The sequence below is a fragment of the Aythya ferina genome, assembly GCF_964211825.1.
Source record: "Aythya ferina genome assembly, chromosome: 4".
Lineage (NCBI taxonomy): Eukaryota > Metazoa > Chordata > Aves > Anseriformes > Anatidae > Aythya > Aythya ferina.
The window spans coordinates 6601544-6621853 of NC_140300.1; the positions used below are offsets into that span (position 1 = coordinate 6601544).

Genomic DNA, 20310 nt, shown 5'->3' on the forward strand with positions numbered 1-20310 from the left:
TATTTTGCTAACATGATGCTTTTCTCCGGCGCTGATAAGACTGAAGTGTATTGTGCCAGGTAGCCAGAGGAGGGATTTGTGCATGTTCCCCTGTTAAAAGCAGCACTGTGGGTTTTGTTGCTTATCACTTGTGTGGCTGGGCAGGCGCCGGGAAGGATGGCTGATACCACTGAATCTCATGTTTCGTTACCTAACAAGAAAATAATAACAATGGTTCAAAGAATACAGACCTGATGTAAGGCTAGTTTGCATATCCATGTCACCTTGTCCATGTTCTCTTGGCCTGTGAGTTTCACCCATATTTTATGTCTTGCTTTTTATGGGGATGCAATGTGGCCAGATGCTGGACCTGAGTGGGCAGCCTGAGTGGTATCTGTGGAGCTGTGGTGGCTATTGTGGGACACTGAACAGGCTGCCCAGAGGAGCTGTGGGTGCCCCATCCCTGGAGGTGTTCAAGGCCAGACCGGATGGGGCTTTGGGCAACCTGGGCTGGTGGGAGGTGTCCCTGCCCATGGCAGGGGGACTGAAATTAGATGATCTTTAAGGTCCCTTCCAACCCAAGCCATTCTGTGATTCTATAATTCTATGAATTAAATAATGAAAACAGCTGTCATTGCAATGACTGTGATCCTACCTTGTTAAAATTCACAGGCAACGGAAAAGTAATTGAGGAAAAATTAAAAAACATTCTTACTACCACAGAATAATTCATATTAGCCTTCTTTATAGTCCAGTTGAGTAGACTATATCAACAAAATGGAGGCCCTTTGTCTTATTTCTGAGCCAGCAAGTGCAGTGGTTTCAGTGTCTGTCTCCTGTGTCTTTCTCACATGGCAAGGGCCATTCCTTGCCAGACTGGAAGCCAGAAATTTTTTTTCTTTAGCAGGGGTTGGCAGGAACCTCTCAAGATTTATTTGTTGCGGTTTGCTTGCAGCCAAGGATATGGCAATTAACCCTCTTCTTCAGCAGCGCCTGGAAAATGAGCCAGTGGATGGGCCTTCACTGTTGTGTTCAACGTAGCTGCTTGAAAATTGGAAATTTTGTGTAACTAAAGACTTTTGGGTTTTCAGTGAAGATTATAGGCAATATATCATGCCGTGTGTTAGGTAGGCGGTCACCATAGAGTTTTTTGGTGATCTCTTTTGACTTTTACAACATCAACTGTACCAGGCCAGTGTGATCCCACAGGCTTTTCTGTGGTTGCCTCCAGAGAGGAGCCCTTTGGCTTCTGTGTGCTGGGAGTTGTGTGACCATAGTTAGGCCACTGCTGCAAAATGCAGTGGCTACTTTTGCAGTTTACGAAGACGCTTGATCAGGAGCAATATTTGTGGCTTAAAAAGGCTGAAGTCAAACTGGAGGTTTCACTCTAAGCTACAGGAATGGGAGGCTGGCTGTCCACATGGTAAATATCCTGTTTTTCACAGAAACAGCCTTGTAATAAAAATGGTATCAACCAAGGCTGCATCCGGGAAGCCGAATGAATGTTCCCTTTACCTGGCGTTCCCTTTCTTTGTGGGAATCTCTGCTGGGACTTTCTTGTAGAGAAAATGAAGCCTCGGACCAGCTGCTCAGCTGGAGTACATCAGTTTTACTAGCAATAGCAGGGTTTTGTCCGTATTATTATCTGCTGTGTCTGTTTGAGCAAGGGAGGGGCTGGCAATAAAGCTGTGCAAGTATAATGTTTCCAGCATAGATGAGGCATCAGTGAAGAGGCTGTGCTGAAGACAGCCTGGATTATGTTTGCTAAGTGGATGGAGCACGGCAGACAGATCACACTTCCCTCTAGAAGCCTGTCCCCATTCACAGGACTGTCCCATCCTGCAAATGCTTTTCAGATGTTTCTGAAACTGTTTTAAGAAGGAAGAAAGGTCAAGCATATCTAACACAACGACCACTCTTGCTCCATGGACCTTGGTATGGATTTGGTTTTGCTGAGCCAATGTCCCACACCTGGATGTTAACTCTCCCTTCTGACTGTTCCTCCACTCATTTTGTCCTGTGCTTTCCCCCTCGGTCCCTCGCGTTTACCATTTACTGATCAGCAAACAGATGATCACAAGGATCATGAGGCCTCATAATCAGCTTGTGCTCACTTTTAATTAAATTCTCTCATTAGACACTCCTGGAGCCTTAATGAGGCAGAGGAAATCAGTGAGTGACGGAGTGGAGAGCTGATGCCCTTGGCAGTAATCATGGGCAGCAGGAATATCTCTGAGATCTTTTGGACAGCACACGAAACCCAGAAATGTTGTAGTACTGAGGAGCTGGGTCACATACTCTGCTGGGCAAAAAAATGTTGCCTTCAGATTAACGATAAATGATGAAGATTTGTGCAGGATTGTTAAACTGTTAAATGTGGTTTGGTGCAGAAACATGCCCTGTCTTGTTTGCTGGTTGGCTTTTTTTTTTTTTTTTTTAATTGGTTTTTGCTCCTTTTCAACAGAATCCCACTCTGCTGGCACCACATCTGATTTCACCAGCCTTCTGAGGATACAAAACTCAGTCTGTGGACTCTTCGGTACAATGCATGCAGAAATACAGGACTAATGCATTGGCTGCCTTCCACGCTACTAGGATTTTTACAGGGTAAACTAAAGCATCAACTAAGATGTTGTTGAGTGAATAGGGATTCTTGCCATTCAGCACAGCTTCTCAGAAGGCAGATTATCCACCCAGCGCCTGAACATGTTTTCAGTGGAGGGAGAATGCACCAGGGGGACTGTAAACATTCACATTTGTTCCTCTTCAAAGAGGTGCTGCTCTCATTACCTCCCCTCTCCTCTCTGCCCGGCTCTGGCCCTGCCCTATTTAGCCTCATGATTTACTGGGCTTCCTTGAACTCTGACCCATGTCAACAGGACCAGGGGGTAAACATCATCCTGTGGCTACAAAGCCGTGACCTGTAGAAGCAGGTGGGTGATGAGAGCGGGCTTGGGGTGAGAATCTTGTCATATGCTCAACCCTATTTTTGGCCTGGAGTCTTATTTTGAAGGCTACAGTTCCTTGCTGTCCAGAGGAGCCAGAGCCTATGGAAATTAGGAGCCCTTCTGCTGGCTTGAATGCCCTTTGGATCAGGCCATTTATTTGCTGGGCAATCTGGAAGATAGCCCTCACAAAACCCACTGAGTGAAAGATTTCCTCCCAGGCACACATCAGGCAGGCTGCATGGGTGATCTTTGTGAATGAAAGCAGATCCTGGGTTCCGTGTGTAAGGTGTGCTGCATGACAGAGGAGAAGTTGGCATTGTGAAAGCCAGGCAGGAAAGGAGCTGTCTCCAGACACGTAGGCATAGCTCAACGCCTTGCCCCTGAGAGCGAGATGTTTTGTGCTTTGTTCTCCTCCGTGCGGCTGCCAGTATCCGACTCCGGTCCTGCAGTGTGCTTCTCCAGGGAGCGGGAGTGGAAGGCAAGTGGGTGCAGAGAGCTGTTGGTTTTGTGCACCTCCTGAAGGTGATTTGGAAGGAGTCGAGTGTCAATCAGTGTTTATCCAACCTGCCTTGTGGAGATGCCAGCTCGCTTCTCCACAGTGCTCAGTTCACAGTCAGGTTTCAGCCTGGCTGCAGCACCTCTGTGACTATCACTGATGGTTTTCTATTTTATATATATTTATGAAAATGAGCATTAAAATCGTCATGGGTGCTCTGTGCGCTTCCTTTTCTACCTGAGAACAGATGGTTTGCTGCAGGACCGCATCTGTTCCTGATACGTTTGTATTTGTAACATGATTTTCTCCAAGAGCCATTTATGCAGCCGGTATTACATGCATGAAATGAGATCTCAAACTGAGAAACTTGGATACCGTGATTCCTGTGAGAAGCTCAGATACACTATTATTTTTCCCCTAAAAACATACACTCATTTTTTGATGAAAATAATGAAATACCGTGTTCTTTCTACTGACCTCAACTTTTGCTGAGCTCCTCCATGGACAAAATTAAGCTCAAAACTCCATCAATAAATATGTTTACTTGGATTTCATTGGAGATCTAAATAATTAACCTAAATTTCTTCTCCTTCCCAACTTCAGCCATTCTGAAGAAATCTTTGTTGAATGTAGGTGGACATTTTTGCATTGCAGTAGGTGCATTTGGCCATAGGCCATTCAGGTGGTGGTGGCCTGTGTGGCCCATTTACAGTTGTCACAGTCTCCCTGGGAATATTTTTGCATGTTTTTTTGCACGTAAACCTGGAAAAATGACTTGGTGTTTCAGGAGGCTGAACGCTTTTTGAGAGGCTGCTGCATACAGTGGGGACCTGAGTTTAACATGTGATTAACATATTCTGTATGACTAACAGAAACGTTAATCAACATTTCAACAAACAGCATCTGTCACGAACCTGTGACATTGGCTTCTGTGGAAAGCGCCAAAACACTTCAGGACAGTTTTTAGAGTAAGGTAAGGACTTCCTCCCCCTTGGAATACATTTTTAGTTCAGCTCAGATGGTGGGTGAAGGTTCAGGTCAACACTTGTGTTTTGTGTTCATGGACAGCTGACGATACTTGCTGTCGTAGCCAGGAAAAAGCTGAAGCAGGGGGCTGAGTCTGAGTGCACGTGCCTTTTCATGCCACTAAGGTGCTAGTGCTGTAAAAGCTGAATTCAAGCAACCTAAAACCCCAGGCTTTTGATGAATTATGCTGGTAGCTCTTTAATGAGCTACCCCTCATCAGCTGGGCTGTGCTAACCAAAACTGGGCATTCCTGAGCTATCCCATTTGCAGGAATTTAGATCCCCATGTTTAATTTGCTGCTGGGGCAGGCTGAAATATTATTCACCGTGACAGAGAGGTGGCTGGGACAGCCAGAGCAGCTCTGCTCTCTTTGGCTGTGAGCCTTTCTGCTAAAAGAGAGCATGGTTCATCGTCTTGGAGCGTCCAGGGTGGTAAACCATGAGCAAGATGCTATGTAAGGAGAAGGTAAAAAGCGTGCAGGAGCATCACTGCCTGCCAGTGTCAAGATTAGTTGTCCCTATAGGCTCTAGCATCAGTGAAGCCTCCCAGCAGGAGCGTGCTGAAGGCATTAGAGAAGTGGGACTGGGAAGGGATTACAGACACGAGCAGTCACGTGCAAGGCAGCAGAAGAGAAGCATGGAAAGAAAGATACAAAGAGGGTAGGCAGGCTTGTGGTAATTCGGTGTGAAGAGCAGAGGCACTTCAGATAGGTGTACGAGGGGGACTTGTTCACCCTGCCTTGGTTAAAACCTCTGCTGGGGTTTGGCAGAAAGATGAGGGCTTGCACAGCCTCCAGGGAAAGAGCAACTGTTTTGGACAAAGGACGCCGGAATCTCTGGTGACCTAGAGAGGAGACTGAGGAGCATTATATTGGCATGCTTAGCATGTAATAACAATTCCTCAGAGTCCTACAGCTTGTTTATTGGGGTGGTGTTTTTTTTTTTTTTTCTCCTTTCCATCTATCTCTGCAGTGTATATGAACCACAGCTGTTGACAAGGAAAATATGCAGTTGCTCTGCAGCAGCAAGAAGGAAAAATAAATCATCCTTCCCCCACCCCTTCTGTTACTATTGACTTACCAGCGACTCCGCTAAGGTTAAAACCTCACAGAGCTGCACGCGTAAATGACGAGGAATTTGCTCGGAACTGGGGCACATTGCCACTCGTGACAGATAAATTCTCTCTTAATTCTAACCGCGTTCCCCTTGCAGGCAGCTCAGCTGCGTAGTAAGCGGGCTGTGATGGTTATTTCAGCAAAGTTGCTCCTATTCTGTGCCAACACAGCGTTTGGAGAAGAACAGCTCTATCAGTTTTGCTATAAGAATGGTGAATACATGGCCCTGGATTGATCGTCTGGACCAGAAGAGCTCTGGGGGGGGTTAATTGTCTTCTGTGAAACAGCGGATGGGATTTTCTCATCGAGATGCCTAATGATGTAGTGCTTTCTATGCCAGAGCTCTCCCTCTGCCCCTCCTGGGTCTCCCAGCAGACATAGCTGCACATACTCCCCAAACAAACTTGAGCAGATAGCAAAATTTGCCCCAGAAGGCATGCATATTTTTGTGAGTACATCAGATGTGACCAAGGGCACAATCTCAGTTTGTCATGGACAGATCCTCCTCTGGTTTATACTCTAGACACTCCGTCTCGTTAGTGGAGTTACATTCATTTACATTAACTGACAGTGTAGCCCTATATTTTAGATGACTTTGGGGATGTATATGTATTTTTTTTTCTTTTTTGAAGCCTTCTGCCCTCAGGCTCCCATGCTGCCTGGCAAATGAATGTTTCAAAAAGACATCCAAACCCCAGCTCTGTGTCCTGCGGTGAAAACAAGACTGACTGTATTCATTCTTACTTGTCACTCTCTAAAATATGTCTTCCTGATTAAGTTAGTGGACAAGAGCTAGTCACACACAATACAAATAGTCACATACAATACAAGGAATACAAAGATGCATACTCTGTTCTGCATGACCTTTCTTCCTTTGCGATCAAATTTTTTAGTTTTTTTTTTTTTTTTTCTGTTATTGTTGTTAAATACCTTCTGTCTTGAGAACTCCTCTTCTTTTGGCTGATCCTGCTGACTTCTGTGTGAAAAGATCAAGCGTGAGCAAGGACAGAATTCCGGTCCATCTTGCACAGACAGCACATATTTCTGTTTTGCTGTAACTGTTTATATGAGAGTAAGCACACAAAGGACACGTATAAAGATCTGGGTCCAGCATACCACACATTGTACAACATGTTTGCTGTCATTGGCCTACGCTGCCTTTTATTTACCTGCTAAGTCTCCAAAAACAAATGTCTTCACAGGTTTCAGACCACTTTTTCTCCACTCTCCAGCTGGCAAATTGAAACTGGATTATAGGATAATCCCAAATGTCATCACAATTGCTACCTATGTTACATCGGTTTCTTATGTTTGGAAAATTGTGACATATTTGTTTTTTTTTTTTTTTATAAAGTAGGGAGAAACTTTGCTACCTGCCAAAATTAAAGTTGATGAAAAATGACAGGATTAGGAAACTATGAAAAATTTTCTGGGGGTTTTGTAGTTCAGGTGCTGGAAACATACTGAAGTGAAGTACTGAGAAGGCTGGAAATTGATGCTGTGCCTCCATACAAGTTGGTTATTGGAATCCAGGTATTCTCTATTGGCATAAAACCAATATTAGGAAGTAGATGTTTTATTCATGTAGGAGCTCAAAACAGCTGGCAGTCAACTTTATGGCTGCTTTGCATAGAAAATAGCAAACTGCTTGGACTGTTAGGGTTTTGAACTCTTGTGGCTAGGTTCACCTAGTCTGACTGCAGTGGTTGCTGATAGCAGTGAACATGGTTTATGAAGATGCTTTTCTCAATGGCAATAGAAGAAGCATTAATCAAACTGCCATCCTGGCTCACAGTATTCTGTAACCAACAAGTGGATGTTATGATAAGAAGAAAAAAGACCTGGAACTACTGTTTTTAAGGCTAAAAGCAGTGAAGAAGAAGAATGTGTTAAAGGAGCCCAAGAATTCACAGCTTTGAAAATGGAAAGGAGAAATTTTAGCTACAGGTAGGGAAATAGTGGTGGCAAAGTAGGGATGATCCAAGGAAAGGGTTGGAAAGTTGTTTATTCAAGGCTTTGAAGATGCTGTCAAATGAAACATAAAAAATTATACCGTGGCAAATTCTCCTTTGCCACTTGCTGACTTCCAGCCCCAGCAATGGGCTTACATTTCCCTCATTCATTAAGATTTTAGAGGCCCTACTTTTATGTGTTGCTTATGTAGTAGTATCTTTCACTTAGCCTTCTTTCTAACTATTAGGATGTGTTGAGGACCTAAACACCTACAAATGTTTTCTCCTGGTGTCTTAATTACTTTGAGCCCACTTTTGTACCTTCTTTTTTACATTATTTCCATTTAGTTTTTGAGCCATGGCATCGAGTTGACCCAGAATGCTATCTCATCATATACTATTATGCATACAGGCATGGTACCTATCCACTTCTATATAATATTCCTCTTAGATCCAAATAATGCATTAGCTTTTTTTCATCACAGATTTTGCTTGAGAGTTCAGGTTGAGCTGGTCATGCTGAAATCTCTGCGTTTGGATGCATTGACCTGCACTTTGATGAATGGTTACCTATTCAGTGGAGGGTGTAGTTTACGCTCCAACAGCCATCTCTTTTCTCAGTATATACAATCTCCACAAGCTTCTTTTTCTTCTGTCTGTTCTACCACTGATGGTTTTTCCTTCCCCATCCACAAAGAGGCTTATCCTAACTGGAAATGGATTTTTAAATGCTGCTTTATTGGTTTTGGCTCTATGAGTCCCTGGCATTTCACTTTTTCAGCTTGAGTTTTATTGCAGGCTGTGTTTTTTAAAGACTAATAACATTTTTTGTCATCAATCTTCTCCCTGTTTTTCAGAGAACATATATATATTTATATATATATATGCACATGTATATATATATATACATGTGTATATGTAAATGCTTTTTCTTAATGTTTTAGTATTAGTTTCACACACCACTTTAGCCAGGACAGTTTTTGACCAATGGGAAGTTTACTTGCTGCATGGGGAATAAACTAAATATTCCATTTACTTGAATAAATACTCCAAATAATCCCTGGAAAGCTTTTAAAACAAACAAACAAACAAGAAGCAACAACAGAAAAAGAAAATCAGCACATTATGGCTAGAGGCTTAGTCATTGTCTTTGCTAAGGGAAATGGATGGTCTGCCAAGGAAAGTAGATACTCTGTGAAAAAGCCTCATAATTGTCCTAGACTGAGCTCGTTGGGTTGGATTTGTTGTAGGTAAAAGTTACAATTATAAATCTCTCTTTCTTCTTCACATGGTCTGGAAAGGTTATCTTGCATTACCCAGTGCAGTATGGCACAGCGATTATACTCCCTACACCCTTTCAGACACACATTCATCTTTGGAGAATATTGGATGCTTCATTCAACAAATCTTTAGGGGATGATGGCTGTTGGCAACTTCCTGCTCATCCACAAGTTACTCAACACGCATCTTCTTCCATCTTTTTCTACCGACTCATCAGATACAGGAATTGGGGTCTGAAGCTAAATGTGAAAGCCAAGTCGGGTTCTTCCTTCAGGAAGAGTTTGACCTTTAGTTTGTCTGTCTTGCACTAGAAGCTGAGGATGCCATAGGCTAGAGCAGTCAAGCTCAGAAAGCACGTTTGTTCCATTTTCTACAGGACTACAAATTTCCATGTTAATTCACCTCCTTAAGTTGGTAAAATGAGGAACTAGTATCCATTCTACTTTCCTTCCCTAGTCATAGTGTGCTGATAAGTGAAGAGTTGTTTCACAAGATAGGAGAGAACTAACAAACCTCAAAACCATCGTGGTGCACACTCTGTTCTGTACCTTCAAGCTCAACTTCATGGAAGATGTGTATCAAACACTCATCACTTTTTGCAAGTTACAAAGCTGTAGAGCTGCCGTTACATCTGAGATTTGTTTTCCCATCTAAAACAAAACATAATTACCATTTCAGTTTGGCTGCACCTCTGGATGGCATCCCTGGTTTTAACACAGCAAAGAAAAATAAGTGCCTAATCTTCCATAATGAGGAAACCAACCAAGGTGTGCCTGTGGTGTTATTAAGTGTGCTGTGCAACAAGGATAAAAGGGACCGTAGAGGAGGAGAGTTTTGCTAGAATCATGACCCAGTTGTTAGGCCAGTGGGGCATGCTATATTTTCCATTTCTCACATCGCCAGTAGGCACATGAGTAATCATGTGGCACAGGAGAGAAAGAAAAGTACTGAAAAGAGCGTGGCGGGCGAATGCGTCGGGGTTTAATGAATGCCGTGCTCCAGTCCAGGTGCTTGTTCCCAGCAAAGTGCCTGTATGTCACTTATTATTTAGAGTCACTAACACTTGCTCAAGGTGCCAGAAAATAAAAACAGACGCTGACACGTAGCGGGCACAAAACGAGACTGCAACGGCGCAGATGCAAGGTTGGGTTTCACGCTCTGGCGTTCGCGAACATGGCGTGCGGGGGATCGGTTTCAGAGAGGCCGACCGGGCCGCCCTCCAAATGAGGTGTTCCACATGGTTTCACATCAAACAATTGCCGGAGTGACACATTTGTTGTTTCCACTCACGTGATAACAGGGCAATGTGATAGTGCTTTCATTGAGGATTTATTGATCAGGCTGTTTTCCTAATGTGCTTTGAGCTGTGGTAGTACGAGTTCTGGATGGCACGTTCCCATGTTTTACTGGCTCGGAGAGGCACACAGCAGCCATTCGTCCTGATCGGTTACTGTCAAATACTTTCCCCCAGGCCCAGAAAATAACTTCTCTTGCCTGGAGGAGTAGGTGTGTGCCATGAAAATGAAGACTAGTATGAAACGTGCCCACCTGTGGGTTGTCAGCCACAGGAGACCTATTTGGTGGTGTGTGGGTGAAGTGCAAGAAATCAGTGTGAGGCTTCTCTTCTGGGTGTTTTCAAAGCAAATTCTGAGCCACGCTCAGAAGAGTTTTGCCAGGGTTTGGAAACCTTGCCAGCGCCTTTCCTGATCCAAGGACAAGTTCTTTATATGGCAATACAAGAAACTTCATGAATGTCAAACTGACTTATGTCTTGGAGATGAAAGAAATATGCCACGGGAAACCAAAACAGCTGTTATGAAACAAGGCAATGGGACGGTATTTCTTGTAGGATTTAAAGGTATTGGTAACAAGGGAAGACAAGAGCACTGTCACAAACTGGGAGCCTATTGTACTAGCTAGTGTGCAACGAACAGAACGGTATTGCTGCCCCACAAAGTTTCTGAGAGCTGTTTGGGAGCTTTTTCCCTGAGACATTTTCTAATGGAAAGTGGAATTTCCATAAAATTAAAAAAGCATTAATTCAGAAAACATCTGATTATGCCAAAAATATCAGTTATTCTGTTGGGAAAATCTCAAATAAATTTTATTTGAGCATGTATGATTCAAATTAAAATATTTTCTTTTATTGAATCTGACTCTACTTACTTTGTTTTGAGTCAATTTGGTATTAAGTTACTTCTATTAATGCAGCAAGCACCTTCTCACTGCTATACTCCAGTCTTTCCCATGAGCTATTTTAGTAATATAATACATGTATGTCTTGTCCAAACTTGTTTGATCCATCCCAAGAATCATTCTGCACACCTAATAGAAAATGAGGTATGGCCAAGGACTACAGCTCCCATAAGTCAATACGCAAAAGTAAGAGAATTATGGCAAAATAGGAGAAAATGTAGCATTTCAGGTCGTTTCAATGCATCTCAATAGGGTGTTTAATTTATGAGAATATTAGAATGTTTTGTTTTGATCAGACAACATGAAAATGAATCAGCTTGACATTTTGTCCACTGGACAGATATTGAAAGGTGTGAAAAATTTATACAGACACAGGAAATAAAACAAATGTTGAAATGTCAAAATTTTCCATAAAGCTGAAATTCTGCATTTTTCTGTGCTCTTCAGTTTGTTCCATGCTCGAAGTTGTCTCAAGAGCTCTCTCTGTGTTAGTTGTTCTAGCAAACTTCTAAGATACATCCTTATTGGGTCACTGGGCTATAGCTATGAGCTTACTTATTTCAAGTTATTTTGCATGTTTTCATCCTAGATTGTTCCATTTTCCTTTTTTTTTTTTTTTTCTTTGGTACAATAATCTTATAGATTTGCATAGTGTTTGCATTAGAAATAATAGATGCTGGTGTTCTAGAAAACCGTTTAACCTGAAAGAAGGACTCTGCTAGAATTTGTGTCTGGTTCAAATGGAGAAGGGGTCCTTAATTCTTTTGCTTCAGGGTATCTTCACGTTATCTTGCTTGAGGCTGGCCTTAATTCTGATGGATCCACATATTTTCACAACCTGATATGTAGATCCTGGCTTTTGGCTTGGGTTAATATTAGGCAGAACTCTAGTGTGTAGAAAAGGGAATAGAAACATGTTTTTAGATATTACATATATAAGTGCCATTTTCATTTGCTAAGTTTAATTCAACTTTAGGGAAGAGGGTATAATATGTCTTTAAGACATGGAACAGTGATTAACTATTTCTTACATAAATACCTGGAGATTTGAAAGAATCTGCAGTATCTATACGTGATAGCTCTGCTGTGATCAAACAGTTGTGGTTTTGTGTTCAAACAATCCCTTTTCTTTGTGATCTTGTGCGGTGGGTGTGGCATTGAAAAGAGGGATTTGACGGTAAAATCCATCTCCGAAGGAAGACCTGTCTGCTAAGGCAGAGCAAGTAGGGGCAGCAATTAAACTCTACCCACACACTGCTTTGATGGCAGCCAGGGGTAGTGTTACACGAGGGGAACGCACACAAATGACTTGTGCAGCAGATGAGAGAAACCTCACCCTTTCTGCCAGGAAAGAAGACAAATATTTAATTTGTGTCTCCCGAGAAGCGATTCTTTTTTTTATTATTGCTATGAAAGCAACAAAGCCACTAAATTCCCTTTTGATGTAAAAAGCCCATTATAAATTGGGGTTTTAGTTTAACAGATTTCTTTTGCCTTCGTTACAAACAGCACCGGCTTTAAGAGAAACTTTGCCAGCTCTGCTGTTTTATAGACTTGAGCTCTCTGCAGCGGATGGAGCAACCACAGTTTATGCCTCCATCTGCTGAGCAGCAAGGGCCAGGTTCAGCAGCTCTGTGCACCACGGGCTTGCCCAAGGCGAGGGAAAAAGGAGGCCTTGGTCAATGCCGAGGGGTCGCATCCTGCCTGCAGGGCAGCCCTCGTCAGGCGTCGGCCTGTCTGCCGCCAGAAGTGACTCCCATCCAAATGGGAGAAGCCAAGCCAAGGCGAAAGTCCTGGCATCGCCAACAAAAGGAGTGGCTGCCAGGCCTGGACGTGGCTGCGTATCGGAAAAGCAGAGCCTCGTCTGCGCTGGGGAATGGCAGGGCTTCAGCACATGACAGCCAGCCCTTGGCTTGGCCCCTCCGGCACTGACCTTTGCGGTAGGTGGGAGGGCAGGCCAGCGTTTGCCTTGGCCAGTCTAACCAGGGCTTGTTCCTCCTGGAGGTGGCAACAAACCCTGACTGCTCCCTTCCCAGGGCTCCTGGTGTGTGCCAGTAGCATGGCCAGCAGGATCTGACCCTCTCACATGGGACAGTGAGCGATGGCACATTGTGCTGTTCATGTTCCTGGTCTCCTCAGAAAAAGCCCTAGCAGGGCAACCTGTGTGCTTTGCTTATTTCCCAGGAAAATCTACTTTGTTCGAGAAACACAATGTGAAAACGCCAGATTTCTGAGCACCTGGGCTAAGGGGAAATGGTTTTGTTCATGGCAAACCTGGCTTTAGAGAGTTAGTGATGAGCTAAGCTGGTACTTAGAATCACAGAATCACTAAGGTTGGAAAAGCCCTCCAAGATCATCTGGTCACAACATCCCCTTACTACCAATGTCACCCACTAAATCATGTCCCTAAGCACCACGTCCAACCTTTAATTCTCCTCCTTATAGTCTCCCTCTGCGATAGGGACAGCTACCTCAGTTGGGACTGTTTCCTTCAAGAGTTCAGGGCAGCATTTATGGGAAGACATTCCCTTTTTCACTCCTTTTTAAAAATAGTTTATTACAAAGGTACATTCCCATAAGCTGAGTGGGTTCATGCTGAGGCGTGGGTGCAATCATAAAGTATACGCATGTAGATACTTTACAGTAAAACTGCAAGGCTACTTGGAGCTTTGTGTTCCCATGAGAGAATGGAAGTCCTGTGTTGCTTTGATTGGAGGATGTTGGAATAGAAAGACACCAACATTTGGTGGGACCGACAACTGGAGCTCCAGATCTGACCTGCTGTAGAATACTTTTTTGCTTTGATTGAACATTTGCCCCACTCATTAGGTCCTCTTTGGTCCAGGTTGAAATCTATATCTGTAAACCTTATATGTGTTCAAGTGGCAGTTTTTTCCCCTCACTCTTGAAAGACAAAGGTCATAAGGGACATTCTTCTTGTGATCATAAGCCAGGTCCTGATCTTGTTTCCACAGCTAAATATCTGGAATAACATAATGCGTTTAGTAGATTTGCTTCAGATCTTTGGCCATGTGAATGATACCGTGAAGGGCTCTCCCAACCCGTTCACCGCACACTGCTCTAACCCAATGAGTCGAGTTACAGGCTCATCAAGGAAAATGTGCTTTCAAAAATGTGTGTGCAAACACACACGGGTTCGGAACGAGGGATGTGGTATGCGGCTCGCTGCAGTTTATTGTCAGAATGTTTCATGAGTTAAAGCCAACGACAGAAGTTGATGCTTGGACATCACCCAGTAAAGAAACTGTATCCCTCTGCAGAAGGCACTTTGAGTGGCTGGGAGAACCGCAGTGATAAATATATGCATACAGGCACATTTGCCCATCCTGCTATGGTAGATCTCCTCCCAAGCTTTCATCTAACTTCTGCTCTGGAAAATATCTCTGGCCATACATACGGGGAAGGCTATATGTGGTAAAGTTTGAAGTCAGCTCCTTTGCCCTCTTTGGTTCATGCTTAGTTGTGGTGTTTGTCATCTCGTGGTTAGAGATGCACTGATACACCAGGAGCTGCTGCTAGTTATCAAAAATTTAGTTGAGAAACATTTAGTATGAGTATGACCTTGTGAATCAAGGAAGCTTAAACCAAGCTCTGTGACATTTATTTAGTTGGCTGTTCCAAATTCCCCAGCTTGTTAATAACATTATGTGGTGTGAAGGTAGCAAACAAAGCCCTGCACTCTATCCAGCTGCATTTCTCATCTCGAGAGATGCCTGATCAGCAGAAGCTGTAATCATCGTCAGTGAACGCAGTTTGCTGAGAGTGGGTTCTTCTGTAGAATGGGAGAGGGAATGTGAATCTATGGTTCAAAAGTGAACTCTGAATGAAATAGTTTGTTGGACACATTTATTCCACACTAAAGAAGTGCTGAAGTGTGCCATTACCCATGGACGACAGTGGGGATAGATAGGTAAAGAAGAATTAATCACTGGTCTTCTCTGAAGGGAGCGCTGTATAAGCACTTTGATGTGCTTGAAACTCTCCCACCACAGGTATGCTTCTGAACTAGACATCTCAGTGCATTCAATCCCCTTGTCCAGAAACCAAGAGTTATGTGGAGAGTTCAGCACACTGACACCAGGCTCTGTGAAAGAGCAAAGAAAAACTACAAGACCTGCAGAGCTGCTCCAGCCCTCCTTGGTTGGAGTATGTAAGTGGTCTTAAAAAATCACCCAGCAACGTGTTTTTAGTGTATCCTTCTAGGACATATAAAACCATGTTTGTTGTTGTTGTTTTCCCTCTCTTCTCACTTTTTTTGTGAACACACCACAAGCTGATTGCCCTCACCAGTTCTTGCCTGGTCTCTGAAGACAGAATCTCAGCGAGCACGTTTGGGCTGGGATCTGCTTGTGCCAGTGCAGCTGCACCGATTCACAACAGTAACACGATCCAGTTACTTTTTCTAGTAACACATTCACAAAACCTTGCTGTCTGCTTTCCCCGACACTGCCAGGGTAGAACCCACATGGGCAGATTAAATCTCCGTCAAGCCCGGGCCCTTCCTCTTTCAAGGATCCCTACATTTTGATGCCTCTTGCTATGGGTTTTTGCTCTACTTTCAAGTCTGTAACCCCAAGCAAAGCTCTCCAGACAGGCAGTTGGTGTCACTTTGTGATCTGCTGCACCGCCATCTGCTGCTTTGCTCCCAGTTCACTGCTGTGTGAGCCTGGAGCCCAGCTATAGTGTGCCCTCGCTGATGCTTAGCATTTGCTAAGAGGAATAGTTTACTGGTTTGCATTTTCCACTCTGTTTCTTCCCCATCTTGGCTCCATTCTTTTGTCTTGTTTTTGCATTATTGGTCATGGTGTCTGGTTTCTAGTAGCATATTAGTAATGTAGGAAAAATGAACATAATTGCAAAAATACCACACAAAGGACTCATATGTCGCTTTCATTGCTTAATCCGCTTGCTGGGAATAATTGAATGGGATTCCTTTTGTTTTGTAGCTGCTTGATTTGCTGGGTAGAAGTCCCCTCCTCCCATGCTTGACCCTGCAAATACTGATGGACAGACAATCTTGAGAGAAATAAGAACTGAATCCAGCCCTTTGAAACTGAGCCTGCTCCGGAGAGTCAGAAATGCTTGGTTGAAAGTACTAATACTTGTCACTTCTCACGTCCTAGGTGCTTTACAGGCATTGGCAAAGATTCACTTAGGCTGCGGTGTGAACCCTGCTGTAAGTCGGTGATGATAAGCTCCGTGCTGCTTTTGCAAAAGCCCGGAGTAACTCTGATATCGGGGGGGCCATGCCACTTCAGCGTGGAGAGCCTCTCCCTGGAGCGCCATAATTCAGTGGTGTAGTAGTGGGAAATGGCCTTTAGAAGAGACCTCTCCCGTCAAAAATGCATTTTCCTGATTCTGTGTAGCTGCTACTGGTTCTGTTTAAAGCCTCGGTGGTCCAAATGTGTGTCATCACCCTTGTTTTAGATAAATGTGGTTGCTCAAGGTGGGCTCAAAGCCACAGAGCTGCTATTCTCACCAGCAGATTTCAGCTTCTGTCTCCTGCACAGCACACAGCAGTGTTAGGTCACTCTGCACAGCTTCCATCATGCTGGTGTTGCTGCTTGTCATCTCTTCCACGGCCTTGGCATTTGTTGGATTGAACATCCAGAGTGCAGGCAGAAAAATTGTGGCAGGAAAGCAGAACAGGAGCAAGAGCTGCTGGGAGTCCTGCAGGGAAAAATGTGTCTGTCATTAACCAGGCAGGCTTTGTAGGCTGCTATGACATACCCAGAACTCTTGAGCATCTACACAGGGACCCATTTGGAAACAGCATTTACTATTGCTGTGACAATTTGTAATAGGAGAGGAAACTTTGTGTGTGTGATGCCCCAGAGACACGCTTTAGGTCTTATTGGACCTGCTCATTGATGGATTTTTTTGTTGTTGTTGTGAGCATTTGGTCTTAATTGCTCAACAGCTGCTCGTTTAATCCGTAGGCAGATTTTTCTCTCCCCTTTCAAAATACAAAGTGACTGGATATGAAGTCGATGGAGACATGATGGAGACATGCTCCCAGTCTGGACTCAAACTCCAGCATTTCTTTATAATGGGAGCATGAGAGAAGCCTGTGTCCAAAGGCTCTGTCCTGGGATAGATTGGGGCGGGGGGGGGAGGGTTCCTTCTCCCTTCTCTTCCAGTCAAGTCCAGTCACTAAATCTGTTCTTGCAAACAAGTTGAAGTCTGCTTTCTCTTTCAGTCCAGGCACAGAAAATTAGTGCAAAAGGCCTGTTTTGTTTGTAAGGAGTAGGAAGTCATTTTCCCATGTGAGCAGCACTGGTGAGGCAGCAGGATGCTGCACGCAATCCAAACCACCCATGCATTAAAAAGCACATTGACTTACCGTGAAAAACTGCAAAAATGTCAACAGGAGAAAGGTAGGGACTTAAAGGAAGACGCTTAAATAACTCCAGCTGTAAACCTTATCAATGAGAAGATTAAGAGGTGACTTAATTGCAGTGTACAAGTACTTTATGGAAGCAAGGTACAGGATTTCAAACAGGTCTTAATTTATCAAAAGAAAGTCATAAGGTGATAAGAGACCTAAAAGGTGAGTCTGGACAAAAGCAAGTTAGAAACTAGCCAGGCAGTGGAGGTGAAAAACCCTCAGGATGAACTACCAAGGGAAAGGATGGATTTTCCACCTTTTGATGTCTTCAGCTTATTTCTGGAAGCCTTCCTGGAAAATGTTTTTGCCAAATACAGGAGCACTGACCAGATGGGAGTTCAGATTAGATGATCAAACATTGCCTACTTCCTTTCAAGTCCATACATCTTTTTGTCAAACATGAGTGTGAGACAGAAGACATAGCTCTGGGGGGAGGCTCAGAAGACCTGGTGCATTCCCGGGTCTGATACTGACGTATTTTACAAACCTGGGGAAACCAGCTTAGATACTCATCTAAAAAGTCATCCAAGACGAAACGATACCATACTTCAGATGTTAAGCACGGGGATAACCAGCCTGTTTTCGTTGTCGCTGAGCAGAAGTGAGAACTGCGAATGCTTTGCCTCTTTATTATCCTGAAATAATGTACCTAAATCAAATTTGTATGCTTATTTTTTTTTTTTTATATACTCAATTAGATAGCATACCTTCATTTTTCTGTATCTAACTGGCAATATTTGAGCTCATCCCACACGTTGTGAAGCATTATGGAGAAACTGTAAAAGTCATGCCTTGTATTTCATCCTGAATCAAACCGATAAATATCTCTTGCAGCAAGTTGCTGTCTGTACGAAACTCGGCCCAGGCTGTGGCAGCTTTATTGTGCAGCCATACAACATTCCTACCAATAATATATGTGTGCGAGCAGGGGAGAGAGGGAGGGCGGGAGGTAATTGTTTCACTGACAGAAAAGATATAGACAGATGCACAGAAGCATTCTGGAACAAAAATGGGGCTGCATCCACTGAAACAACAGATGCTGCCTTGTGAAAATATTTTTTCCATTATAGCTCCAATGTCATCTCCCACTTATCTCCCAGAAGCGCAGAAGGAGCTGGCTTCAAGGGTACCTATTCTTGCCAGTGGCATTCCTCCTGCCTTGCCGCCTCAAAAAAGGGAATGGGTTTTTAACAGGCATCGTGGTGGGGGGACCATTTGCCTGCGATTAGGCCCGAGAAAGGAAAGAAACTTTTGTCCGAGTGAAAGGGAAGCTTGTAGTTCATTAAGTGGCGGGGGGATTAGCCATGTCGAGGGCTCTGTTCTCAACGAGTGCTGGAGAGGGCCGGGAGGGGAGGTCTCCCCCTAAGAACTTTCTTCCTTTTCTCTTCCATTCTGCGGGTCTTTAATGGCTTCCCCGCGGTGGGGCACGGCGTAAGTAGGGGATCCTGTCCTTATTAGCGGGCTTTCGCTCCCCCTCCAGCCCAGCCTCTCTTTATCATCCTGCCAGCTCATTATGGCCCCGCGAGGACTTCGCTGGGTTGGGGCTAAGCTGAAGGGAGTGAAAGAAAAGGGGCTGGGGGGAGGGAAGGGGACGCCAGGCAATTAATTTGGGAGCATTCAGGCCTGAGAATGTAGGCCACTCCAGAAGAAACAGTCCCCCAAAGAAAAGAGAAAATACAAACCTTTAACAATGTTTTCTTTCAGGGTTTTGGCTACTGTTGCATAAAAGCCTCCAGAGCTTTGATTTTTTTTTTTTTTTCTTTTTTCCACTACTAATTTGCCCTCAAGGAGGAGTTTCTCCATAGAAATGTTTCCCTTCGCTAGGCGCTTTTGAACTTCCCTCCCTTTCCAAATGCTCCTTCTCTGGAGGCAGGGAGGCTTTATTTTTATTTATGTATTTATTTGTATTTTTTTTTTTTCGGGTATCAATATTTGCCTCAGACCAAGTTAGTGTGCAGGTAAAACTCCCTCCATCCTGAACAGGAACCTCTCTTGAGCATCGGCCAGCCCAGCCAGCAGGCTCAGGGCTCTGGGGCTCGCCTCCTGCTGTTCCTATGGAACATTCCTCTGGCAACCAAAATAGTTCTTGTTCTTCTCAGGGAGTGCGGCTGAATGCAGAATTAATGCAGGTTTAACTGGCACAGAGAGAGACCTGTCCAGGGAGCCTGGTTTGCTTTGCTCGTACAAACACTTGGAGATTCTGGAAAGTTTTTTTTTTTTTGTGGCCTAAATTCACTGTTAGGCACCAATTCTGGAGTGCAGGCTTCGCTTTCCAGGGGCCTGAGCTCACCGCTCATTCCTCATCTGGAAAGAGAGCTTGGGAATAAGGGTATTGTCAAGGGGATTACAGCAAAATAATTATTCTGGAGCCAGCTCCAAGCACAGATGCTCTCAGAGTTATTTCCCCTGGAGCAGTGGGAGTTTTGGTGGGCCTGGAGGTCCGGTCTCACTGCCTCCCCATGCCAGCCTGCATATACAAAGGCATCCGAATCATTTAGCTTAATGAAAGAGCAACAATCGAGGAATATAAAAAATATCTCCCATTAGAAGCAAAAAATAAAATCATCAAGTTACAACCCTCACTTATTTTCACATGTGTGTTCATACCCTCTTTTCATTTCCTGGTCAGTAAAGGCACACCGGTGTGCACACCCCTATGAATTAAGGGATATATGGCTGAACATTAGAAGCTTTAGGCTTTTTTAAAAAATATCGGGACGGATGGAGGTGGGCTGGTGACGAGGGAGCCTGTTTGAGAGGAGTCTGTGTTGTACCTCCTGTAAAACCAGCCATGTGTTCCTCAGGGCTTGCATTTCTGTGCTAACTGCATTCACCACATCACTGAAATACTCAGCGTATGCTGCATTTCCACTAGAGATGAGCCACAGCTGAACAACTCGCATGTCAGA

General features: G+C 44.0%; 1 protein-coding gene across 2 annotated transcripts in view; it reads left to right on the forward strand.

The window, feature by feature from the left end:
• FGFRL1 (fibroblast growth factor receptor like 1) overlaps positions 1 to 20310 on the forward strand; it is a 167550-nt gene that overhangs the window by 107641 nt on the left and 39599 nt on the right. The gene's annotated exons all lie outside the window — the stretch shown is intronic.